The sequence below is a fragment of the Dipodomys merriami genome, unplaced genomic scaffold (assembly GCF_024711535.1).
Source record: "Dipodomys merriami isolate MVZ:Mamm:240054 unplaced genomic scaffold, mDipMer1.0.p SCAF_14, whole genome shotgun sequence".
NCBI classification, from domain to species: Eukaryota; Metazoa; Chordata; class Mammalia; order Rodentia; family Heteromyidae; genus Dipodomys; species Dipodomys merriami.
The window spans coordinates 14,294,053-14,319,136 of NW_027202715.1; the positions used below are offsets into that span (position 1 = coordinate 14,294,053).

Sequence of the window (25,084 nt, forward strand, 5' to 3'; positions counted from 1 at the left end):
ATGATAAATGTAATTCCACTAGTGCCCTGCACACAAGGCAGTTGACTTTTATGCCCCTCCACAGCTTTTACCTGGCTCTGGCATGCCAGTCAAAGCAAAAGTGTTAGGGTAAAAGGATGCTTTCATGTGCATTTGTTCTAATTAACACTGAACTCACATAACATGATAGAGCATGAACGAAAAGGAAAACCTAACTGTTCCACTGAAGTAGGAGCTTTCTTCCTTTCTTTTCTTTTTTTCTTTCCTTTTCTTTTTTCTTTCTTTCTATCTTTCTTTTTGCCTCCCTCCCTCCCTCCCTCCCTCCCTCCCTCCCTTCCTTCCTTCCTTCCTTTCCTTCTTTCTGTATGCTGGTCCTGGGATTTGAACTCAATACCTTTGTGTTGTCTCTAAGTTTTTGTGCTCAAGGCTTGTCCTCTACCTCTTGAACCACAGCTCTTTTTCCAGCTTATTTTGGCAGTCAATTGGAGATAAGAATCTCGCAGACTTTTCTTCTAGGGCTGGCTTTGAACCATGATCCTCAGAGATCTCAGTCTCCTGAGTAGCTAAGGTTACAGGCATGAGCCATCTGCACCTGGCTTCCAAGAGCTTCTTTATTTGACCTAGACATCTGAACTTGTGGTGTTGCCATTGCTCCAACATAGAGAGCAGAAGTGTACCCAGGGACCATTCCCTGCCATGCAGTGCCCTCACCAGCCACCACCTTCTACTCCTCATGATGACACATAACACTTAGATTGCTGCCATGAACAGCAATCACTGAACAGGGACTTAGCATGGATTCTGGCCCTTGTTAACTTCCAACACAGTGTACAGAATGCTTCTCTTACAAATGAGCAGGATAAACAATGGCTAGCTATAGAAAGATAACTAACAGCCGGGCACCAGTGGCTCACACCTGCAATCCTAGCTACTAAGGAGTCTGAGATCTAAGGATTGCAGTTCAAAGCCAGCCCAGGCAGGAAAGTCCATAAAAATCTTATCTCCAATGAACCACCAGAAAACCGGAAGTGGTGCGGTAACTCAAGTGGTAGAGCACTAGCCTTGAGCTGAAGAGCTGAGGGACAGCACTCATGCCCAGAGTTCAAGCTCCATGACCGACCAGAAAAAAAAAAAAAGATAACCAAGATTTCAAAAAAAAAGAAGGCCAATATGAGACTTCAAACAAGTGACTTCCTTTCAATGAGAGACAAGAATGTTTTTAAAACTTCCATTTATTTTTTAACTGAGTTTCAAAAGAACATGATTTTTTTTATTGTGAAAATACTGTACAGAGGGGTTACAATTACATGAGCAAGATAGTGAGTACATTTCTTATCAAGCATTGTAGCCTCCTCCTTTGTTTCCCCTTCCCATCCCTTCCCATCCTCCCCCTGCCCCCCCATCCAATCCTCCCCATGCGCCCACCCCCCCACACACACCAAAGTTGTAAAGTTCGTTTTTGACATAACCACTTGTACATCTCATTGTTGCGATGGGTCCACCTGTATCCCTATTTAAACAATTTGTTTTTTCCCTTTCCCCTCCACAAATTATACCGGCATGAAATCCACTGAAAGCAGGGGTTATACTGTGGGGGAGGGACATACAAAACAACAAAGAAATAATATTATAAATGTGTTAGAAACAATCGCATGAAAAAAAAAACATTTGAATACATATCTTAGGGTTCATTTCCCTAACATCACCTTATCTGACCTTTTCTGCTTGACTCAGACATATACTAGATATTGCAAATAAGGGAAACCATGGGGCCTATGTTTCTTTGGGCCTGGCTTACTTCACTTAATATAATTTTTTCCAAGCCTTTCCATTTCCTAACAAATGGAGCAATGTCATTCTTTCTAATGGAGGCATAGAATTCTATTGTGTATATATACCATATTTTCTTGATCCATTCATTTACTGAGGGGCATCTGGGTTGGTTCCATATCTTAGCTATGGTAAATAATGCTGCAATAAACATAGTCGTACTGGTAGCTTTAGTGTGGTCTTGTTTGTAAACATTTGGGTAAATGCCCAAAAGTGGGATTGCTGGGTCATAGGGGAGCTCTATGTGGAGTCTTTTGAGGAACCTCCATGCTGCTTTCCAAAGTGGTTGAACAAGTTTACACTCCCACCAACAATGCATTAAGTTTCCCTTCTGTCCACATCCCCTCCAGCATCTGTTGTTAGAGTTCTTGATTATAGCCATTCTAACTGGGGTGAGGTGGTATCTCAATGTTGTTTTGATTTGCATTTCTTTTATGGCTAGGGAGGATGAGCATTTCTTCATGTGTCTATTGGCCATCCTTCTTTCCTCTTCAGAAAAGTTTCTCGTTAAGTCTTTAGCCCACATATTTATTGGGCAGTTGTTTCTTTGAAGATTTGTTGTTGGGGGATTTAATTTTTTGAGTTCCAAGTATATTTTAGATATGAGACCCTTGTCTGTTGTATGGCTAGTGAAGATCTTCTCCCAATCCGTGGGCTTTCTACTGATCTTTCTAGCTATGTCCTCTGCCATGCAGAAGCTCTGCAATTTCATGCAATCCCATTTGTCCAACTTTCTTTGATTTGTTGTGTTTCTGGGTCTCTATTAAGAAAATTTCGGCCTGTGCCCAGGAGACCTAGGGTTTTTCCTATTCCATCTTGTAATGTTTTCAGAGTGTCTGCTTTGACTCCGAGGTCTTTGATCCATTTGGAGTTGATTCTGGAGCAGGGTGATATAAAAGGATCTAGCTTTAGTTTTCTACAAGTAGTTAACCAATTTTGCCAGCACCATTTACTGAAGAGGCTGTCTTTCTTCCATTCTATTTTTTTTAGCTCCCTTATTGAAGATTAGTTGGCTATAGGTCTGTAGGTTCAATTCTATTCCATTGGTCCTGAGGTCTGTTCTTGTGCCAGTACCAAGCTGTTTTGATTACTATGGCTTTATAGTAGAGTTTGAAATTTGGTATTGATATTCTTCAGCACTGTTCTTTCTGTTGAGGATCGTTTTTGCTATTCAGGGTCTTTTATTGTTCCCTATGAATTTTTGGATTGCCTCTTTTATTTCCTTGAAGAATGAGGTTGGAATTTTGATAGGTATCGCATTGAATTTATAGATAGCCTTGGGAAGTATTGCCATTTTCACGATGTTGATCTTTCCAATCCAGGATCGTGGGAGTTTTTTGCCACTTTCTAAGTTCTGTTTTGATTTCCTTTTTCAAGTTTTTAAAGTTTTCATCATAGAGGTCCTTCACTTCTTTAGTTAATTCCTAGGTATTTTATTTTTTGTGGGCTATTACGAATGGAGTTGCTTTCCTAATTTCAGCCACACTTTTCAAGAGAACATTATTTTATTATTTAAAGAGCTATTGTAAGCTCAGAAAACTTGTGCATGTTTTCTCTCATATGCAGAAGCTGGATCTAAAATACACTGGGACATGATAAATTACATAGGACTTTAGACATTCACATATAGTGAGACCAATGGAGGATACTTTTAGGGAAAGAACACAAAGGTGCAATGCCTCTAGTCATATAATAATAATTTTGATAATAGTATTTATAAAAATGGGCTCCAAGAAATTAAACAAGAGGGTTTTCTCTTCAAAAAAAGGCTAGTGTTTATCTATGTTTACTGACAAATATGTTACATTATTAAACTCTAAAGGAGGTAACAGCCTTATATGGGGTCTTTCATCATGTGTGTATGTGTTACATAATGTAATATATAATGTAATAATTCTAATGTAAACTCATCAAAATGTTAGGAGTGGTTATTTTATCATCCTAAATAGTGAGTTTGTATGACTTTATAGTAATAAAGGATTCTTTAATTTTGAAAGGGAGATTAAATGTGTGAAGATCGAACAGCCTAAAATAATAAAAGCCTATTTTTCAGATCAAAACTACAATTACTCAATTTGAATCCCTAAAGTAGAAACTGAATAGACAGATTTAGAAAACAGCCTTACAGAATTTTCTTAGAGCTCAGAGAAAGTGATAAAAGTGAGCATGATTAAAATGTTAAAGGATAGAGAGCATATAAAGGAAATATGTAAAACAAATTTCAGAAGCAAACTACAAAAGCCCAGGGGAAATAGCTCATTATGATAGAAAAGCTCCCTGAACAGAAGACAGAGTAGCAGAACAGGGAACAAACATGCCCGCCAGGCTTGAGCGGCAGGGCACCCTGTATGCACCTCATCCTCAACTCCAGTCCTTGGAGGAGACGCAGCCTGGATGATAATTCAGATATGAAACCTGTGTCAACTACTTATACCATATTATGCAGCAATCATAGATTACACAACCAAAGAATTACATGCTTTGCTGACTTTCAAGGAAGAATCATGTTTGCAGAAATTTCTCACTGAGAGTCAGGCAACATTATTTAAAGAGGGTAAGATCTCTAAATCAATGGAGTGTAAGGTCACAGGGATGGACAGGAATCAAAAATTTTGCTAGTCAGAGGAAGTAATGATGAGTGGTGCCATTCTTGTGCATACCACTTGATCCCTGAATCCTGGCTGCAGGACAGTTATCAAGTATTAGACTCCAATCTCAGGTATATAAAACCTCCTGGAGAATGCAGATCCAGCTCAACAAAGTTACTCAACCACTGTCTCAAATTAGCTACTCAAGATGGTGGGAAACACAAGGTGAATTTCAAGAGAATGTATCCAGTGCTTCAAACCATTTGCCACAAAGTGAGTTCTGTGATCAGAAGCAAGGCTGTGTAGAATATCATAATGGTAGGTACATCTATAGATGGCAAATTTGGCAGAAACATGTGCAGGAAAGATACATCCATGTCCAGAGATGTTTTCTATTTTGGTAAGATAAAAAACCCTATTCCCTCCATGACGGGATATAAACACTCAGTCTGCCACTAGTTCACCCTAGGAATGGTGGCCTGTCTGAGTCTGTCTGCTGCCGGCAGCCTGGGCACTCAGCAGTGGCTAGAGCCACGTTGGCTTTGGTAAGTGGAAGTACATATTGCTGAACCCACAATGTCAGAGTGGCTGGAGAGACAATCTAATGCTATCCACAAAACAGGTTATCCTAACTTCACCATGACAGTCTTCCTCTGCCAAGAATACTCTTTGTTGAGCACTCCAATGGGACATGATTATCTTTGTGTTATCTGCCTGTTCATAGGTGTCTGTCCAACACTTTTCCCCTAGACCTCGTCCTCAATGCCCAGTCATGTTCTTCAGAGTCTGTGATGACCCAGCTGTGGCACTGGCCACATCCTATGAATAAGTATAGTCTTGTACTTCTGGTAATTTCGATTAGCAAAATAAATAACCAAGGACACTGACAAAGTCTTCTCACTGGAAATATTTCCTTTCCCCACTCTCCTTTAAGGATGTCTGAGAAAAGAAGCTGTGGTACTAAAGTTGACCACTTCAGTAGGTGAACATATATTTTATGGAACTGTCTTCTGTTGATTGATCACAGGGAACTCCCTTTGAGGCTGTAAGTTCAGGATGGGAGGGAGAAGGCAGGATAGCTGGAGTGGAGACCATACACATTTGGAATGCTTCTTTGTGTAATTTATTTGTGTGTATAAGGCCTGTTTGAGCCAAATCTCACATTTAACATTCAATGAAATGAAGTCGACTGTAGCAAACCTCCTTCTGAGTCACATTTTGTACTTTACCTTTAAGGCCTCCAGTGACTTGAGTTAGTTATAGATTTATAAGCAACAAAGTAGGTGGTTCTAAGTACAGAACAATCAGCATTACCTTGCAAGGCAACAAACCCTAGGAAAGTAATAAAAATTTCCTCGGGCAAAATAAGGCTTAATCTCAGATGGCAGTGAAGTGGCTGCTTCTAGTTGCTAGGAACACTCTTCAAATTTAAAAAATTCAAGGTTCACAGCTTCACCAACCTTTTTCATGTCCTAATACAATTTTATGGGTCCCATTCCTGCTAAATCAATGCCCTCACTTTAATGACAGAGAGAGTGCAAGACTGGAAATTCAATCTGCGTTGTAAGTCAATAATTTGCAGGATGACACAGTGGGTTTGGCTTTCAGCAACCTCCTTTGTGGTTACAGAATATGAGGCTTACTTTAACAACCCAAAGAGAAACTTACAGGTTATTTATGTGGTTCTTGAGCAGGGAAATTGAGTCCCTGAAATTGTCCTTTCCTTTCTCTGTTTTGACCAGTAGAATGAGGAGTTTGGTCAAATAGGACAGAAAAAAATGTCCTGAGATACCAAATAATAATCACAGAGATCCTTGCTTCCTTAAGTATTTGAGTAGAAGTAATGTACTAGTTAGCTTTCCATAGATGTAACCAAAACATCGGAGTACAACTTAAATGAGGGAACATTTATTTGGCTCAAGGTTCAAGTCTATCATGGTAAGATGAGTGGAGTAGAGCAGTTTATCTCATGACAGCTAGGAAGCAGAGAAAGGGAATGCCTGCACGAACCAGCTTTCTTTTTTTCCTCTTTTTATTCCATTCACTGACACACCCTAAGGGATGCTTTGCTAATCAACTAATCCAATCAAGTTGACAATCAAGACTAAACTAACCATCCCCTTGTCAACTTAATATCCAAACATTCCTGCTTAAGTGATAACACTTCATCTCTGGCCCCCAGAAAGCTCACGAGTACCTCACAATACAAAATGCATTCAATATATCTCTAAGAATCTTCATAAACAGATTCAATATTGTTCAAAAGCCCAAATTCAGTCTTTTCTGGAACTCAAGGCCAATTCTTAGCTGTGAGCCTCTGAAGAATGAAAAACAACTTAGTAGTTTCCAATATACAATGGCACAAAATAAACGTTCACATTCTTAAAGGGAGGAATAAGGGCAAAAAAGGAGAGATGAGACAAAAGGAAAAAGGAAATCCACATATTAAATCTTATAATTCCATTTCTGGTATCTTGGACACAGGGTGACTTGCCATAAGACTTTATAAAGGTGGCGCTTCTTCTATGGCCTTTCTATTTGCAGCCCATATCACCTCTCTCTTAAACTGGCTTTGCTCGCTGCCTGCAGCTTTTCATGTTCCTTGCTCTAGTTATCTCTGATATCCTGGGATCTCCACTGCATCTTCAGCTTCACTCAGTTTCATGAATTAGTCTCTTAGAGTTTCTAACCTTTCACATATTGTCTTCCTAGGTTTTCTTTGAAATCTAGGTGGAAGCTACCAGAACCTCATACTTCTTCTATCATGAATGCCTGAACCACCAGCATTATCTGAAAAAAAGCTCAGTTTTGGTGTCCTTGACCACATCGGTAGCAGATTTTGACTATCTTGAAGAATAGCCCAAAGAAGATCTTCACTGGGTGGCCTTGTGTGAGCAGGGTGTCCCTGAGGCATCTTCTCAGGAGAAAGTCTTTAAAATGAGTTCACTCTTTCACACCCTTGAGTGTGTGAAGAACCAACCTTAAAGATGTTACCAAGGCACCTTTTCTAATTTTCTGATGCAAAGAACTTGGCTTATTCTTAATGACACTAATGTCTTCGGAAACCATACCTTTCTATGCACCAATTTCACATAGGCTTTTCTGATCAAAATACAAGGCTTTCAAATCCTTCTGCCATGCTTTTGTAACTGCAAGTCTTACTGGAAATCTGGCTAACAGCAATAATCATGTCACAAATGCTGGGCTGCTTTGGAATTTCCTCAGTCAAATTAATTGTTCTGTCACCTTTAAATTCAATCTCCCATAAAGTCTAGGGCATAAACAAATGTAGACAAGTTCTTTGTCAATGCTGTTCTTGTTCCCATCTGAAAACTCATGTGCAGTCTTTTGTGTTGCAATTCTAACAGCATTCTCATCTTCTGCCTGCTTACAGCATCCTAAGGTTTCTTTACCCTGTATTTTCAAACTTTTCAAAGCCTTTGAACCACATTGTCTTAGAAGAGTCACAGCAACAACCCCACTTTTCTGGGCTAATTACTTTCCCATAGTTCTGACCAAACACCTGATAGGACAACTTACTGAAGGTAAAGTTTACTTTAGCTTATTGGTTTCAGAGTTTTCTCCTGTTCTTTCATGGCAAGAGAGCATATTGAAGCAGGGCAGCACACCTCAGTGTGGCCAGGAAACAGAAAGCATGCTAGCCTTATATGGCTTTCTCCTTTTTCCCTCTGTTCTATCCAGGCCCTAGACTATACTATTGTGACACCCATATTCAGAGAGGGAGGGGGTCTTACCCTCTTCATTAATCCTGTCTAGAATCACTCTCACAAACACATACTGCAGTGTTTTTAGTAATTTCTTAGGTGCTTCTCAATCCCATCAAGCTAGCAATCAAGATTAACCACTGCTAATTACCCAATGACCATATTTTTCATATCTTTCTGCATTACCACATCATACCATAGATCATCTGTGTTTATTTACAAGAAAGTCCATAATACCTTAAAAGCTTATCAGACCAGAAATTAATTGTAACATTCTGTTCCTCTAGAACCATTCTCAGCACCAAAATCTGTTTTTATAAAGGGTTCTCCTGGGAAACTGAATCAATAGATTGCATGTATACATAATGAAAGACATTGAGTTAAAGAAACTGGAGTGTATAATTACTGAAGCCAGAAAGTCTGAAATCTACAGGACAAGCCAGCAAGCTAGAGACCTAGAGACTTAAGACTTAGTCTTAAGTCAAAAGGCTGTCTGGAAGCAGAATTCCTTTTTAGTTGGAAGACTTGAAACTTTTATTCTGAACGTGTCCAGCTAGTTGGAAAAGGTCCACCCATATCATAGAGGCTACTTTGTTTCTGTTTTACTCAAAATCTACTGATTTAAATGTTAATTGCATCTAAAAATTATCTTCATAGCAACATGCACATTAGTATTAGACTAAATATTTGTACCATGGAATAGCCAAATTGACACATAAGATTAATCATCACAGTGCTAAAAATGTTAGTTGATATTGTGGAAAACGAAACCCTGTCTTGAAACTTACATTACCTCCCTTTAAGACTAAGGGAAAGAAAAAAAGTAAAACTAAAATGAGATATAGAAAATAAGTATAAAACTACAGGGAAGATGAAGCAAAAAAAATCAAGAGGAAAAAATATAAAACTTATAAGATAGAACCTGAAGGACTGACCCCCATCCTATTGTCCCAGGCCCATACAGATGCCAGGTAAAATCCCAGGTATGTGTGAACTTATTTGAAGTGCAGACAGGGCAATCCTAAACTCAGGTATAAACATCCCATTGCAGGTCCAACTGAAAAGGCCCCACCTCCCTTGACATAGTGGCTTTTTCATTAACCTCTGCCTCCTTGCTCAGACCTTATATAAAAACCCAGCTTCTGTCCCAACTCTTCAGCACAACTTCCAAACCCACAGGAAGGTCTGTGCCCCTTGCTGTTCCTCAATAAACAGTCTTTGCCTGTTGATGATCGAGTCCAGCCTATTCCTTTTCCATTCTCCTCCATTTTCCACAAGACAAATCCTTGGATTTGTCTTTGGATCATTGGAGTGCCAGAAAAAGAGAATATATTGAGGAAAAAAAAAACAGTCAACAACCAAGAAAAGCTTCTTACAGTTTCAGGAAGAGCTACTTAAAAGATTATGTAAGTCTAGTTAAGATTAATGGAAACAAAATCTACCTGGCCAGATTTCAGGATAATAGAAAATATGTATGAAGAAAAAGAGTTATATGACCATTGTAGTTTTCATCTAATACCCATAATGCTACAGAACAGTGAACTAACACTCAGAAAACTAAAAGAAAAGGGCTGAAATCTAAGAATTCAAATCAATCATCATTCATTTGTTATGATACAAAAGAAGATTAAAGTTTCAGATAGGCAAAGTTTAAGACAGCAACTGCTTAAACCTGTCTCAAACCAAGCCACTAATGAATCATAGCACAGACATCATAAGACAGAAAGAAAATGAAAGAGAACAGTATTGCTATTATTACTATCAGTGCCAATAATAGAAACATAGTAATAAAAAAACATACAGTGACCACATTAAAGTATAGATGTTTGTTGACTGTCTTCGAGGACATTGTAGTATTCTCCTGTAATCCTAATACTTAGGAGGCTAAGTCAAGAGGATCATGAGCCTGAGCTACATAGCAAGACATTGTCTCAAAAACAATGTACTGTTTTCACAGCTATCTATAATGGTAAAATGTTATATATCATCACATCACTGACAAACCACCTTCATAAGTTTGTTGAAGTATCATTCATATATGTATACCAATAACATCATCACAGCAGTAAAGATACTGAAAAAAGTTCTCATGCACATTTCCAATATAGCCTTCTTGCTCCAATTCTTCCTGAAGACAATCACTGATATACTTTATGTCAATAGATTAGTTTGCTTTTTCTAGAATTTTACATAGATAAAAGCATTTAATGTTATTAATTTGCTAGGGGTTTCCATAAAAAATACCATTGACTGAATAGCATAAACAATGTACATTTATTTTCAGAGTTCTTAGGAAGTAAAAGATCAAGATGACAACAGTGTATCTAGAAGCTTCTCTTCCTTGGCTTGTGGATTCCCACCTTTTTCCTATGTGCTCACATTGTTTTTTCCTTTTGTGTTTCCATATTCTTAATATCTCTTGTATGTTCTGATTTTCTCTCCTTATAGGGACACCAGACAGAAGCACTGGGTTAGGGAAGAACCTAATGGTTTCATTTTTCCTTAATTATCACATCAGAGTTCCTATTACCAAATACAATCACAATCTGATGCTCTGGGGGATAGGACTTCAACATGTCAATTTTGGAAGAACATAATTTTGTCCATAACATACCATATATACTTTGTCTTTTAGACAATGTTGCATTGTATAGCTGAGGTAGGCTTGAATTTGAGATCTTTCTGCTTCCACCTCCCAAATACTGGGATCATATGTGTGCGCCATCATACTCAAGCTTGGTTTAGACTCTCTTTTTTTTTTTTTTTTGTCAGTCGTGGGGCCTGAACTCTGGGTCTGGGCACTGTCCCTCAGCTCTTCAGCTCAAGGCTAGTGCTCAACTGCTTGAGCCATAGCACCACTTGTGGCTTTTTCTGCTTATGTGGTGCTGAGGAATCAAACCCAGGGCCTCATGCATGACAGGCAAGGACTCTACCACTGAGCCACCTTCCCATCCCAGTTTATACTGTTTTGACTGTCTTCTTCCATTGTGTAGAACTATTTTTTGATTCACCCATGCTATAGAATGTACTACCAGGGTTTTTTTTTTTTCATTGCTGAGACATATTCCATTGAGGACATACTATAGTTTGTTTAATCTTCTTTCCTGTTGATGGATATTTGGATTGTTTTCTGTTTGGGACTAATGTAAATAAGCTACCATAAATATTTGCATATAAGTCTTATTCCTCTGAATATGCTTTCATAATATTAGGTGTGAAACTGCTAAGTTACATGGCAGGAAAACTATTGAGTGGGGAATGTTATCTCACTAAGCTTTTAATTTGCATTTTTTTAATGATTAATGTCCAGCTTCTTTTCATGTATTTATTTGCCATCCACGTACTTCCCTTAGTGAAGTGGCTGCTTAAATAATATGTTCGTTTATTTTTACGTTATTTGACCTTTGATTTAGACTTAGGTATTTTTTTCTGGATTTAAGAATTCTTGGAGGCCAGAGGAAAATGGCAGAGGAGAGGCTGGAGGCTAAACAAGCTCTCCCATAGAAAGCAGATTTAGTGTTATAGTGAACAGTCCTAGGCCAGAGAATCACACCAAGTGTGCCATCACAGTACAGAGAGTTTGGACAGAAAGGAAAAATCCAGGCTGCTTGGTCAAGGGGACAGATCTGAGCACTTGCGTGTGTTCACTGTGGCAGTGGCAACAACGGCGGCAATGGCAGCAATGGCAGCTGCTGCTGCCACAGCCGCCATATCAACAGAGGTGCCAAATGCAGTGTGCAAGTGGATTCTACTCACTGCCAGCAAGAACTGACAAAGAGCAGAAATCTTCATCCTGCTGATCGCAGACCAGGGATAGCCCAGAAACCAAGAGGCTACTGTGAGTAATCCCAAAACATCTTTACTCCTTCTCACAGAGCAGCAGTGGGAAGGTAGCCACTCCCCCACCACCGAAGAAGAACTCCATCTTTGATATTGACCAAGGCCAAGCCAAACAGCTAGCTCCAACTCTTGGAAGAAAACAATAGGAGCCATTCACCAGGTCACAGGAACCTGACCTGACCTGCCAGGCTCAACTCCACACAGGGGAAAGTGACCCTTCCCAGGCAGAGGAGCTCCATCCCCAGAGAAGTAACTTTCTTCACTGGGTACAGAGCCAGAGGCTGCCCCTCCTCACTGCAGCCTAGACAGCAGGAGGGATAAAAGACTATTGAAATAAGACTATTGAAATAAGCCTAAAAATGGCTCCATGCTGGGCTCTGTGAGTATCTCAGGAGCTAGCCCTTCAGAGAAAAGTTTCTCATTGCTGATACACCTCAACCCTACCCAGAACCTAGCCTCATCACAGCAACTCCAAGCTAGAGCAAACAGCCATCTCCCTCTTTTGTGGTACTCAAAGCAGATCTCCCTCCCACTGAACTAGCCTAGGAGGAGGATCACAAAGTTCTGGGTAAGGCAAAGCATTTATCTGCCTGCTCAAACAAACTGACTTGAGAAACCAATCAAGCCACAGGAAAACCAAACACCACAAGCAAACCAGAGACTACACCACAAGACTGCTTATGGACACAGAGGAGATACAAGATTCCCCCCCCCAAAAAAAATAACTCATTTTTCTACCTAATTTTTTAATTGAAATGTTTTTTCTATTTTCTTTTATAATTTTTATGATAATCAGGTGACAGAACAGTTAATGAATAATCCAGAGGAGAGTTCCCAAAAGCTCTATAAAAACTACTGGTAAACATGGTGAATGAAAAGATTGAAAGCCTAGCATGACAGGGAGCAAAACGAGGCTAACCAAAGATTGATACAGGAACTTTGTGAGCATGATGAGGCTAACCAAAAATTAATACAAGATTCTCATGAGCTACTCAAAGATTAATACAGGAATTGCATGAGCAGGCTGAGAACAGTCAAAGAGAAATACAGGAATTGCATGAGCATGAGGAAGCTAATCAAAGAGTAATACAAAAATTCAGGATGAGAATACATAAAGATCAATAGAGGCATTTATGGAATCCATAAACAGACAGCTGAAGAAATCCAGGGAGACCACAAAGTGAATGCTGAATGGAGCCTGTCAGAAGGAAAGAGAGTCCAAGGAAACTATAACAAATCAACTAAGGGATTTGAGAATAAACACTGAACACCAAATTAAGGAAGTAAAGAAGTTCATACAAGATCTAAAACAAAGCTCCAACAAAGAATTTGAAGCCATCAAAGCTGACCAATTAGAAGGAAAGGAAATAAAAAAACAAAATAGAAAGTCTTGACAGAAGATCGAATCTCTGGAATTGAAGAGAGCCTAGATATTATAAAGAACATACAACTATCCAAGACAAATCCAAGAAATATGATAGATCTATTCAACATTTGGAAGACAACATCCGAAGGCCTAATCTGAGGATAATGGGTGTAGAGGAGCACCTAGAGACAGAAGTTAATGGTCTAGGAAATTTATTTAACAGGATCCTAGCAGAGAACTTCCCAACCATGCAAAAAGATAGACCTATTCAAATACAAGAAGCTTTTAGTACCCCAAATAAACCAGACCAGAATAGGACATCTCACCGTAACATTATACTCTGCACAGGATCAATTCAGACCAAGGAAAGCATCCTTAAAGCTGTCAAGGAGAAAAGATCAATCATCTATAAAGGAAAACCAATTAGAATCACCTCAGATTTCTCAGCAGAGACAATTAAAGCAAGAAGAGCCTGGAATGATGTATGTCACTCCCTAAAGACAAACAATTATCAACCAAGAATACTTTACCCAGCTAAACTCTCCTTCGTAATGGAAGGCCAAATAAAAACCTTCCATAGCAAAAAAAAAAAAAAACACTGAAACAATATATCTCTACCAAACCAGCCCTACAAAAGATGCTTAAAGATGTCCTACACATAGAAAACCAACAAGAGCACAATAAAGGCCAAGAAACCCCACCCAAACTGAGAATCAAGAACCATAGGAAGAACTCAGATGTCACAGCCCCTAAGAAAGTGGATAACATGGCAAGAAATACCAAACACATCTCAGTCCTAATGCTCAAGATTTTTTTTTTGTTGGTCATGGGGCCTGAACTCTGGGTCTGGGCACTGTCCTTCAGCTCTTCAGCTCAAGGCTAGTGCTCAACTGCTTGAGCCATATACCACTTGTGGCTTTTTCTGCTTATGTGGTGCTGAGGAATCGAACCCAGGGCCTCACGCATAACAGGCAAGCACTCTACTACTGACCCACCTTCCCAACACCCTAACTCTCAATATTAATGGCCTTAACTCTCCAATTAAGCGACATAGACTGTCTAGTTGGATTAAAAAGCAAGATCCTTCTATCTGCTGCCTTCAAGAGTCATACCTTACCCATAAAAACAAATATATTTTGAAAGTGAAAGGCTGGAATAAAATCTACCAAGGAAATGGCCCAATAAACAGGCAGGAGTTGCAATCTTAATATCAGCTAAAATAGCCTTCAAATTAAAATTAATGAGAAGAGGTAAAGAAGGTCATACAAACAATTCAAGCAAATACAAGAAGATCAACATAATTCCCTGTATTTTATCTGACCATAGTGGAATCAAACTAGTTCTCAATAATAAGGCATAGAGTTGAAAAAAACTCAAACACATGGAAATTAAACAGCACGCTGCTGAGCAGCACATGGGTCACAGAAGAAATTAAAGAAGAAATTAAAAAGTTCCTACAATATTCAATGAAAATGAAGACACACCACAAAGAAACCTATGGGACACAGTGAAAGCATTCCTAAGGGGCAAGTTTATTGCTCTCAGTGTGCACATCAAGAAAACAGAGACAGACCAAATAAACAATCTCATGATGCAACTAAAACTACTAGAGACACAAGAAAAAGTTGAACCTAAAGTTGCTAGACAGAGCAAGATAACCAAAATAAGAGCTGAAATTAATGAAATGGAGACTAAGAAAACTAGAAATAAAATTAATAAAACAAAAAGATTTTTTTAAATAAAAAAACAATAAAATTGATGAACCACTGGCAAGATATACTAAAAAAGGAAGAGAGGAGACACAAATCAGTAAGATCAAAGATGCCACAGGAAAAATTACAACAAACATCCAAACAATTATAAAGAAATGTTTTCAGACTCGACTCACAAAGGAAGGAAAACCTAGCAGAAATGGATGAATTCCTAGAGAAATACAAATTGCCCAAACTGAACCAAGAAGAAATAAATCAGTTAACTGCACCAATAACCTACAATGTGATAGAGAAAGCAATCAGAAACCTTCCAACAAAGAAAAGCCCGGGACCAGATAGATTCACTACGGAATTCCTTTAAAGAGGAACTAATACCCATATTCCTCAAGCTCTTCAGAGAAATAGAAGCAGACGGAGTAATCCCAAACTCATTCTATGAAGCCAATAACACACTCATCCCCAAACCAAGCAAAGACCCAACAAAAAAAAGAGAACTACAGACCAATCTCTTTGATGAACACAGATTTAAAGCTCCTCAATAAAATTCTAGCCAACAGAATCCAGAAACATATAAAAAAATCATATATTATGACCAAGTAGGCTTCATCCCAGAGATGCAGGGGATGGTTTAACATAAGTAAGTCAATAAATGTAATCCATCACATCAACAGATACAAGGTCAAGAACCACATGATTATCTCCATTGATGCAGAAAAGGCTTTTGATAAAATACAACATTCATTCAGGTTAAAAGCTCTGGAAAAAAATTAGAATAGAAGGAACATTCCTTAAAACAATAAAAGCCTTATATGATAGACCAATGCCCAATATCATACTTAATGGGGAAAAACTACAACCAGTTCCCCTAAAAACTGGAACAAGGCAAGGATGCCCACTCCCCCCACTCCTATTCAATATAGTTCTGGAATCCTTAGCCAGAGCAATAAGGCAGGAAAAAGACATTAAAGGGATCTCTTTTTGCAGATGACATGATTTTATACCTTAATGATCCCAAAGGCTCCAGCCCCCAAACTCTTAGAGCTTATAAACCACTTAGGCAAAGTAGCAGGATACAAAATTAATCCACATGGGGCTGGGAAGGTGGCTCAGTGGTAGAGTGCTTGCCTTGCATGCATAAGGCCCTGGGTTCGATTCCTCAGCACCACATAAGCAAAAAGAAAAAAGCCGGAAGTGGCGCTGTGGCTCAAGTGGTAGAGTGCTAGCCTTGAGCTAAAGAGCTGAGGAACAGCGCCCAAGCTCAGAGTTGAGGCCCCACGACTGGAGCCGAAAAAACAAAATTAACCCACAAAAATCAGTCGTCTTTCTGTACACCAACAGTGTATAAGCAGAAAGGGAAATCAAGGAAATAACCCCTCAAAAAAATAAAGTATCTAGGAATTAACTTTGCCAAAGATGTAAAGGATCTATTTCATGAAAACTATAAAAGCCTAAAAAAAGAATCATAGAGGATACCAGGAAATGAAAGATCTCCCATGTTCCTGGATAGGGAGAATTAACATAGTGAAAATGGCTATAGTGCCAAAATTGACATACAGATTCAATGCAATTCCCATTAAAATCCCAATGACATGCTTTACTGAAATAGAGAAAACAGTCCAAAAGTTCATATGGAAGAACAAAAGACCTAGAATTCTAGGCAAAAGAAACAACGCAGGAGGGATCACAATACTGGATTTCAAGCTCTACTATAGAGCCATAATAACAAAGACAGCTTGGTACTGGTACAAAAATAGATCCAAAGACCAATGGAACAGACTAGAGGACCCAGAAATAAATCTGCATATGTACAGTCAGTTGATATTTGACAAGGGAGCCAAAGACATAGTGGAAGAATCATAACCTCTTCAACTATTGGTGCTGGGAAAACTGGGTGGCCACATGCAGAAAAATGAAAGTGGACCCTAGCCTATCACTATGAACTAACATCAACTCAAAATGGATTAAAGACCTTAATATCAAACCTGATATTCTGAAACTACTGCAGGACAGAGTAGGAAAGACACTTGAACTTAAAGGCACAGACAGGAACTTCCTGAACAGAGTCCCAGGATCACAACAAACTGGAGAGAGACTTGACAAATGGGACTACCTTAAAATAAAAAGTTTCTGCACAGACAAAGAAATAACAACCAAACTAGAAAGACAACCAACTAATAATTGGGAAAAAATATTTACCAGCAAAATATCAGACAAGAGTCTAATATCCATTATATACAGGGAACTCTAGAAACTAACCCCTCAATAATCTAACAAACAAATCATGAAATGGGAAAGGAAACTAAAGAGAGCCTTCTCAGAAGAAGAGATAAAATTGGCAAAGAAACACATGAGGAAATGTTCATCATCCCTGGCTGTAAAGGAAACGCACATGGAAACAACACTGAGATACCACCTTACCCCAGTCAGAATGGCTCACATCCTAAAGTCAGCCAACGACAAATGCTGGAGGGGATGTGAAGAAAGAGGAACCCTACCGCATTGCTGGTGGGAATGTATACTAATACAACCATTTTGGAAAGCAGTCTGGAGATACCTAAGAAAGCTAAATATAGACCTCCCCTATGACCCAGCCATACCACTCCTAGGCATCTACCCTGAGCAACAGGAACAAGTATACAAAGACACGTGCACCTCCATGTTTATTGCAGCACTGTTCACAAGAGCCAATATTTAGAAACAACCCAGATGCCCCACTATTGATCAGTGGATCCAAAAATTGTTGTACCTATATACAGTGGAATATTATGCAGCCATTAGAAAGGACAAAATAATGGCATTTGCAGGGGAAATGGATGGAACTAGAGCAGATTATCTTGAGCAAAGTAAGCCAAGAACAAAGAGACAAATAGCACATGGTCTCCCTGATATGTGGATGCTAAACCAAAATACAGGAAGATATAGCAAACAGGACTCAAGAAAGAAAGGACAGCCACCCATTTTGACATATCATTGCTAACTGATTCCATGTTCTGGACCATATATATGGTAGATATATGCATACAACAGAGGGAAGACAGGAAGAGGAACAGAGTAAGTGGGAATAGCCCACACTAAGCAAAAGGAAAGAAATGTAACCATCACCTGATGTGGAAAAAATAACTTGTAATGTCAAAGCTCATAGAATTCACACACTTTATAGACCATGATAATGACAATTTGCCTTGTGAAAATGAAAATGTGTTTGTGACTCTAGGTATCACTATTCCACAATACATGAAACATGTGAAATTTATGTAATCACCTAATCTCAATTGAAGAAAAAAAGAGAGAAGGGAATAGGTTAAGAGAGATGAGTGACAATGGTGTCAGACACTTTGTACTCATATACTGTTTTGTAGAATGGGAACTTCTTTGTACAACTACTTAAAGATAATTTAAAAAATAATAAAAAAGAAGTTCCTACAGCTGCCACTTTAGAATCTCTTACGTGGTGGCAGCATCATGTGTTTCCAGCCAGCTATTTATTTCTTTTATAACGCTATTTGTGATCAAATCAAATTTATTATCTGCAGTATCTTTTTTCAAATCTGAGGTTTCATCATTTGTCAGCAATTCTGTTTTGATAACCCAGTTTCGTACAATGTCAAGTGGGTTATCCTTGAGAAACATGGAGGTTAAAACACCTGCAAGCTTTGATGTCTGCATCACTGAGTAACAGATGCCAACAGACTTTGGAAGAAGTGAGATGATCATCTGTAATTTATGAACTGAGGAGCTAGTGATCATAATTGTTATTTTACACAACTACTCACATATAACATGATATGAATTTTGAGTCAGGTTATTATAAGACTAGTGTCATTTAATTAACACAGAAATTAATATTTGTCCATATAGGGCCATGAAAAGTGAAGAATGCCTCAGTATACTGTGAGCGGACACATTATTTCTCTGGATTCCTTGGTGTTCGTTTTCAGGAACCTCTTCTATAAATTCAACAAATGTGTGGTAAGTAATTTAAAAAATTTGCATAATTGCCATCTATGTAGATGATTTTCAGATTAAGATTATACTATACTGGGGTTCCGGGAAGATGGCGGAGGAGAAGCTGGAATCTGAACAAGCTCTCACATAGAAAGCAGTTTTAGAGTTCCAGTGAACAGTCCTAAGCCAGAGAATCACACCAAGTGTGCCAACACAGGACAGAGAGTTAGACAAGAGAGGGGAAGCCAAGGCAAGAAGACACATGTGAGTGCTTGCCAGCACCCGCTGCGGCGGCGGCAGCAGGGTCGCGGTGCCCACCGCAGCCGGAGCCATACCTGAGTGCTCACACAGAGTCCAGGACGAAGGAGCCAGACGCAGCGGGTGAGCGGATTCTACTCAACACCAGCAAGAACCGACAAGGAGCAGACATCTTCATCCTGCAGTTTGCAGACCAGAGACGACCCAGGAGCCAAGACTCAGCATGAGTAGAAGCCCGACGTCCTCACTCCTTCTCAGGGAGCAGAGGAGGGAAGGCCACCCCTCCCCCCCCCCCAGCACCGGTGATCTCCATCTTGGATACCGACAAAGGACAAAGCTCGGAGGAGCTGCCAGCTCCAACTCAGGCCTTGGAATAAAACGAGTCATTTGGCAGGTCATAAGAACTTAACTGCGAAGTGACCTGCCAGACTCAGCTCCATCCAGGGAAAAGTCACCCAGCTCAGGCGCCAGCCATTAGAGTGGCTTTCCTCACTGGGTAACCAGAGCCAGAGGCTGCCCCTCCCTCTAGGAGCCTCAACAATCAATTGAAAAACAGAAACCCTGAGAATGGCTCCAGGCTGGGCTCTGTGAGGTTTTTCACAAAATAGCCCCAGGGAAAAGCTACTGATTGTTGAAAGGCCTCACCACTGCATCCCCCTCTTTTGTGACTCTCAAAGCAGATCACCCTCCATTAAACTAATCTGGGAGGGGGGATCTCAAAATCTTGGGTAAAGCAAAGCATTTTTCTGCCTGTTCCAACAAACTGACTTAAGAAACCAATCAAGCCACAGGACCTCAAGCTGACCAGAGACTCCAACAAGAGGCTGGTTACAGACAAAAGGGAGATACAGGATTCTTCCCACCCCTCCCAAAAAAAAAAAAAAAATCAAAGAACTTTTTTTGTTGTTGTTGTTTTTTTTTTTTGGTACCATATATATATATAAATTTTTTTCCTTTTCTAAAAATTTTATTAATCTTTAATTTTTGCCTTTTTTGAAAAAATAATTGTTTTCCAGTAATTTTTTTTTCCTCTTATAATTTTTATTTTAGGAATACGTGAATGTGCGTTTTCCTTTCTTTTCTTGTCTTCTTTCTCTTTTTCTTTCTTTCTTAACTATCTTTTTGTTTTTTGTCTAGCTCTACTGAACTTCTGATCTTTTTTTCTCCCTTTCTTATCCTTTGCACCTTATCCTCTTTTGATCTTCTTTATGTAACTTAACTCTTGTCCTGCACATCCTCAGATAAACCTGTAGTTAACTAGTAGACCCTATCCCCCATTGTGTACACACTTAATCCACAAATTTATTACTCAATTCAAAACCTCTGAGACTTAAATTCCTTAATAGCAGTACTACCTCTTTATACCTATATAATATTTTAAGCATTTTTTTAAGGTTTTCACTTCTCCTCTATGTCCCTTCCCTTCTCTTTACTCACATTCCTCTCTAAATAGATGGTCTTTTAATCTCCATAATAATATTAATTTTTACGTTTCTATTTTTTTCTGGTCTCTTTTCATTTCCCTTTCCCTTTTTTCTTTTTCTCTCTCTCTCTACTTGCATCCTACCCAACCTATTTCCTGCATTGGGATTAGGACATAGTTAATTCTCCCTGTGCCTCCCCACACCAATCTATTCCTATTTTTTACCCACATCTCTCCTTAACCCTAAAAATTTCTGGTTTTCCAAATTCTTCTCTGCAGTTCGAAGCCCATTAACATATAGTTGTTTGATGTTGAATAGATGTATCTGTTGAACTAGATTGTATCTGTAGATTATTGACTATACAAATGCAAACTTTGATTGATGGTTGCCTTAAGATAGTGTTCTAGCACAAAACTGGTGCTATTTTCATCTCAAATGGGCAGAGTAAGCCGGAAAAACACAAGAAAAATGGCAAATCCGGATATCTCAATTCCCAATCTTGATAATCAGGGGTCAGAACAGATAATGAATAATCCAGAGGAGAGTTCCCAAATAGCTCTACAAACACTGCTAGCAAACATGATAAATGAGAAGTTTGACAACTTACAAAGGACTCTGTATGAGCGTGAAAGGGAGAGAGAGCTTATACAGGAATATCATAAGCGTGAGGAAGCTACTCAAAAACTGATACAGGATTTGCATGAACAACTTGAGAATACTCAAAGAGAAAGGGAGGAATGGCGTGAGCAGGCTGAGAACACTCAAAGAGAACTGCAGGAATCCCACGAATGGGAGGAAAGAGAACTACAGGAATCCCATGAACGGGAGGAAGCTAATCAAAGAGTAATACAGGAATTGAGAGACCAGGTAGAGAATACACAAAGATCACTAAAGACATTCATGGAATCCATTAACAAAGAGCTGAAGGAAGTCAGGGAGACCACAAAGGGAATGCTGAATGGAACCCAACAGAAGCAATGGGAGTCCAAAGAAACCATAACCAATCAACTAAGTGATTTGAGAACACTGAACACCAAATTAAGGAAGTAAAGAAATTCACACAAGACCTAAAACAGAGCTTCAACAAAGAACTTGAAGCCATCAAAACTGACCAATTAGAAGGAAAAGAGATAAAAAATAAAGTAGAGAGTCTTGACAGCAGGTTAGACCATGCAGAAGATCGAATCTCAGGGATTGAAGACAGCCTAGATATTATAGAGAAAGAACATACAACCGTCCAAGACAAGTCCAAGAAATGTGACAGATCTATCCAACACCTGGAAGACACCATCAGAAGGCCTAATCTAAGGATAATGGGTGTAGAGGAGCACCTAGAAACAGAAGTTAATGGTCTAGGAAATTTGTTTAACAGGATCCTAGCAGAGAACTTCCCAAACATACAAAAAGATAGGCCTATTCAGATACAAGAAGCTTTTAGAACCCCAAATAGACCAGACCAGAATAGGACATCCCACCGTCACATTATAATCCACACAGGATCAACTCAGACCAAGGAAAAGATCCTTAAAGCTGTCAAGGAGAAAAGGGTAATCACCTATAAAGGGAAACCAATTAGAATCATCTCAGATTTCTCAGCAGAGACAATCAAAGCAAGAAGAGCCTGGAATGATGTATGCCATGCCCTAAAAACAAACAACTATCAACCAAGAATACTGTACCCAGCTAAACTCTCCTTCATAACTGAAGGCCAAATAAAAACCTTCCATAGCAAAGAAAAATTGAAACAATACATCTCCACCAAACCAGCCCTACAAAAGATTCTTAAAGATGTCCTACACATAGAAAACCAACAAGATCTCAATAAAGGCCAAGAAACTGCACCCAAACTGAGAATCCAAGAGCCATAGGAAGAACCCAGTTTTTGCAGCCCCCAAGAAGGTGGATAACATGGCAGGAACTCCCAAATACCTCTCAGTCCTATCTCTTAACGTTAATAGACTGAACTCTCCAATTAAGCGACATAGACTGTCTAGTTGGATTAAAAAACAAGACCCTTCTATCTGCTGCCTGCAGGAGTCACATCTTGCCCGTAAAAACAAACACATTTTCAATGTTAAAGGCTGGAACAAAATCTACCAAGCAAACGGCCCCCATAAACAGGCGGGAGTTGCAATCCTACTATCAGATAAAATAGACTTCAAATTAAAATTCGTGACAAGAGATAAAGAAGGTCGTGACATACTAATTAAAGGATTTCTCCTTCAGGAGGATATTACAATTCTAAATATCTATTCACCAAACAATGGAGCACCCAAATTTATCAAAGAAACACTACTTTCCCTCAAATCCCATATATATCCAAAGACATTAATTGTTGGGGATTTTAACACACCACTCTCCCCAACTCGGCAAAAACTCAACAGAGAAACCGCAGATCTAAACAGCTGCATAGATCAACTAGACTTAACAGACATCTACCGAACATTTCACCCAGCAGCATCAGAATACACGTTTTTCTCAGCAGCACATGGAATGTTTTCTAAAATAGACCACATTTTAGGCCACAAAGCAAACTTGTCTAAATTCAGAAACATTGAAGTTATACCTTGCATTCTCTCTGACCACAAGGGAATAAAATTAGAACTCAACACCAAAAGCCACCAAAGAAAGTCCGGTATCAAATGGAGGCTGAACAACACACTGCTGAATCATGAGTGGGTCATGGAAGAGATTAGAAAGGAAATTAAAATGTTCATGCTATTCAACAAAAATGAACACACAAATTACCAGCTCCTCTGGGACACAGCAAAGGCAGTACTCAGAGGCAAGTTTATAGCTCTGAGCTCCTACATCAACAAATTGGAGAGATCGGAAACTAACAATTTAATGTCACATCTAAACCTCCTTGAAAAAGAGCAGCAAGATAAACCCCAATCCAGTAGGTGGAAAGAAATAATCAAAATTAAATCAGAATTAAATGAATTAGAATCCAAAAAAACTATAGAAAGAATCAACAAAACAAAGAGTTGGTTCTTCAAAAAAATTAACAAAATTGACAGACCCTTAGCAAATCTTATCGGAAAAAGAAGAGAACACACCCAAATTATTAAACTCAGAGATGAGAATGGTAACATCACCACGGAAACAACCAAGATTCAGAACATTATAAGGGAATACTTCTCAAAACTTTATGCTAATAAGTTTGAGAACTTGACAGAAATGGACCTTTTCCTAGCAAATATTGACATGCCAAAACTAAACCAAGATGAGTTAAACTATCTTAACAGGCCCATATCAAACACTGAAATAGAAACGGCAATAAGAGACCTCCCAGCTAAGAAAAGTCCAGGACCAGATGGCTTTACAGCGGAATTTTACAAGGCCTTCAAAGCAGAGCTCACACCAATACTCCTCCAACTCTTCAATGAAATTGAAAGAGAAAGCTCACTACCGAACACATTCTATGAAGCCATCATAACCCTCATCCCAAAACCAGGCAGGGACTCATCAAAGAAAGAGAACTATAGACCCATTTCTTTGATGAATATTGATGCAAAACTTCTCAACAAAATTTTGGCCAATCGACTTCAACAATTCATCCAAAAAATCATACACCACGATCAAACAGGATTCATTTCAGGGATGCAAAGCTGGTTCAATATACGCAAATCAATTAATATTATTCATCACATCAACAGAAACAAGAATAAGAACCACATGGTTATCTCAATAGATGCAGAAAAAGCATTCGACAAGATCCAACACCCCTTCATGATGAAGGTTTTGGAAAAATTAGGAATCCATGGAACATTCCTCAATACAATAAAGGCTGTATATGACAAACCTACAGCCAGCATTATACTCAATGGTGAAAAACTAAAGCCATTTCCTCTTAACTCAGGAACAAGACAAGGATGCCCACTCTCTCCACTCCTCTTCAATCTAGTATTAGAATGCCTAGCTACAGCAATAAGACAAGATGCAGAAATAAAGGGGATCCAAATAGGGAAAGAAGAAATAAAACTCTCCCTCTTTGCAGATGACATGATCTTGTATTTAAAGAATCCCATAGACTCCACTCCCAAATTACTCAAGCTGATTCAAAACTTTGGCAAAGTAGCAGGTTATAAAATTAACCCCCAAAAATCAATGGCTTTTCTGTATGCCAACAATGAGAAAAGTGTGGCTGAAATTAGGAAAGCAACTCCATTTGTAATAGCCCCACAAAAAATAAAATACCTAGGAATTAACTTAACTAAAGAAGTGAAGGACCTCTATGATGAAAACTTTAAAATCTTGAAAAAGGAAATCAACACAGAACTAAGAAAATGGCAAAGCCTCCCATGCTCCTGGATTGGAAAGATTAACATCGTGAAAATGGCAATACTTCCCAAGGCTATCTACAAATTCAACGCAATACCTATCAAAATTCCAACCTCAGTCTTCAAGGAAGTAG

At 38.9% G+C, this 25,084-nt stretch overlaps 1 protein-coding gene across 10 annotated transcripts in view; it reads right to left on the reverse strand.

Annotated features, from left to right (window-relative positions):
- Ptpn20 (protein tyrosine phosphatase non-receptor type 20) overlaps positions 1-25,084 on the reverse strand; it is an 85,876-nt gene that overhangs the window by 10,592 nt on the left and 50,200 nt on the right. The gene's annotated exons all lie outside the window — the stretch shown is intronic.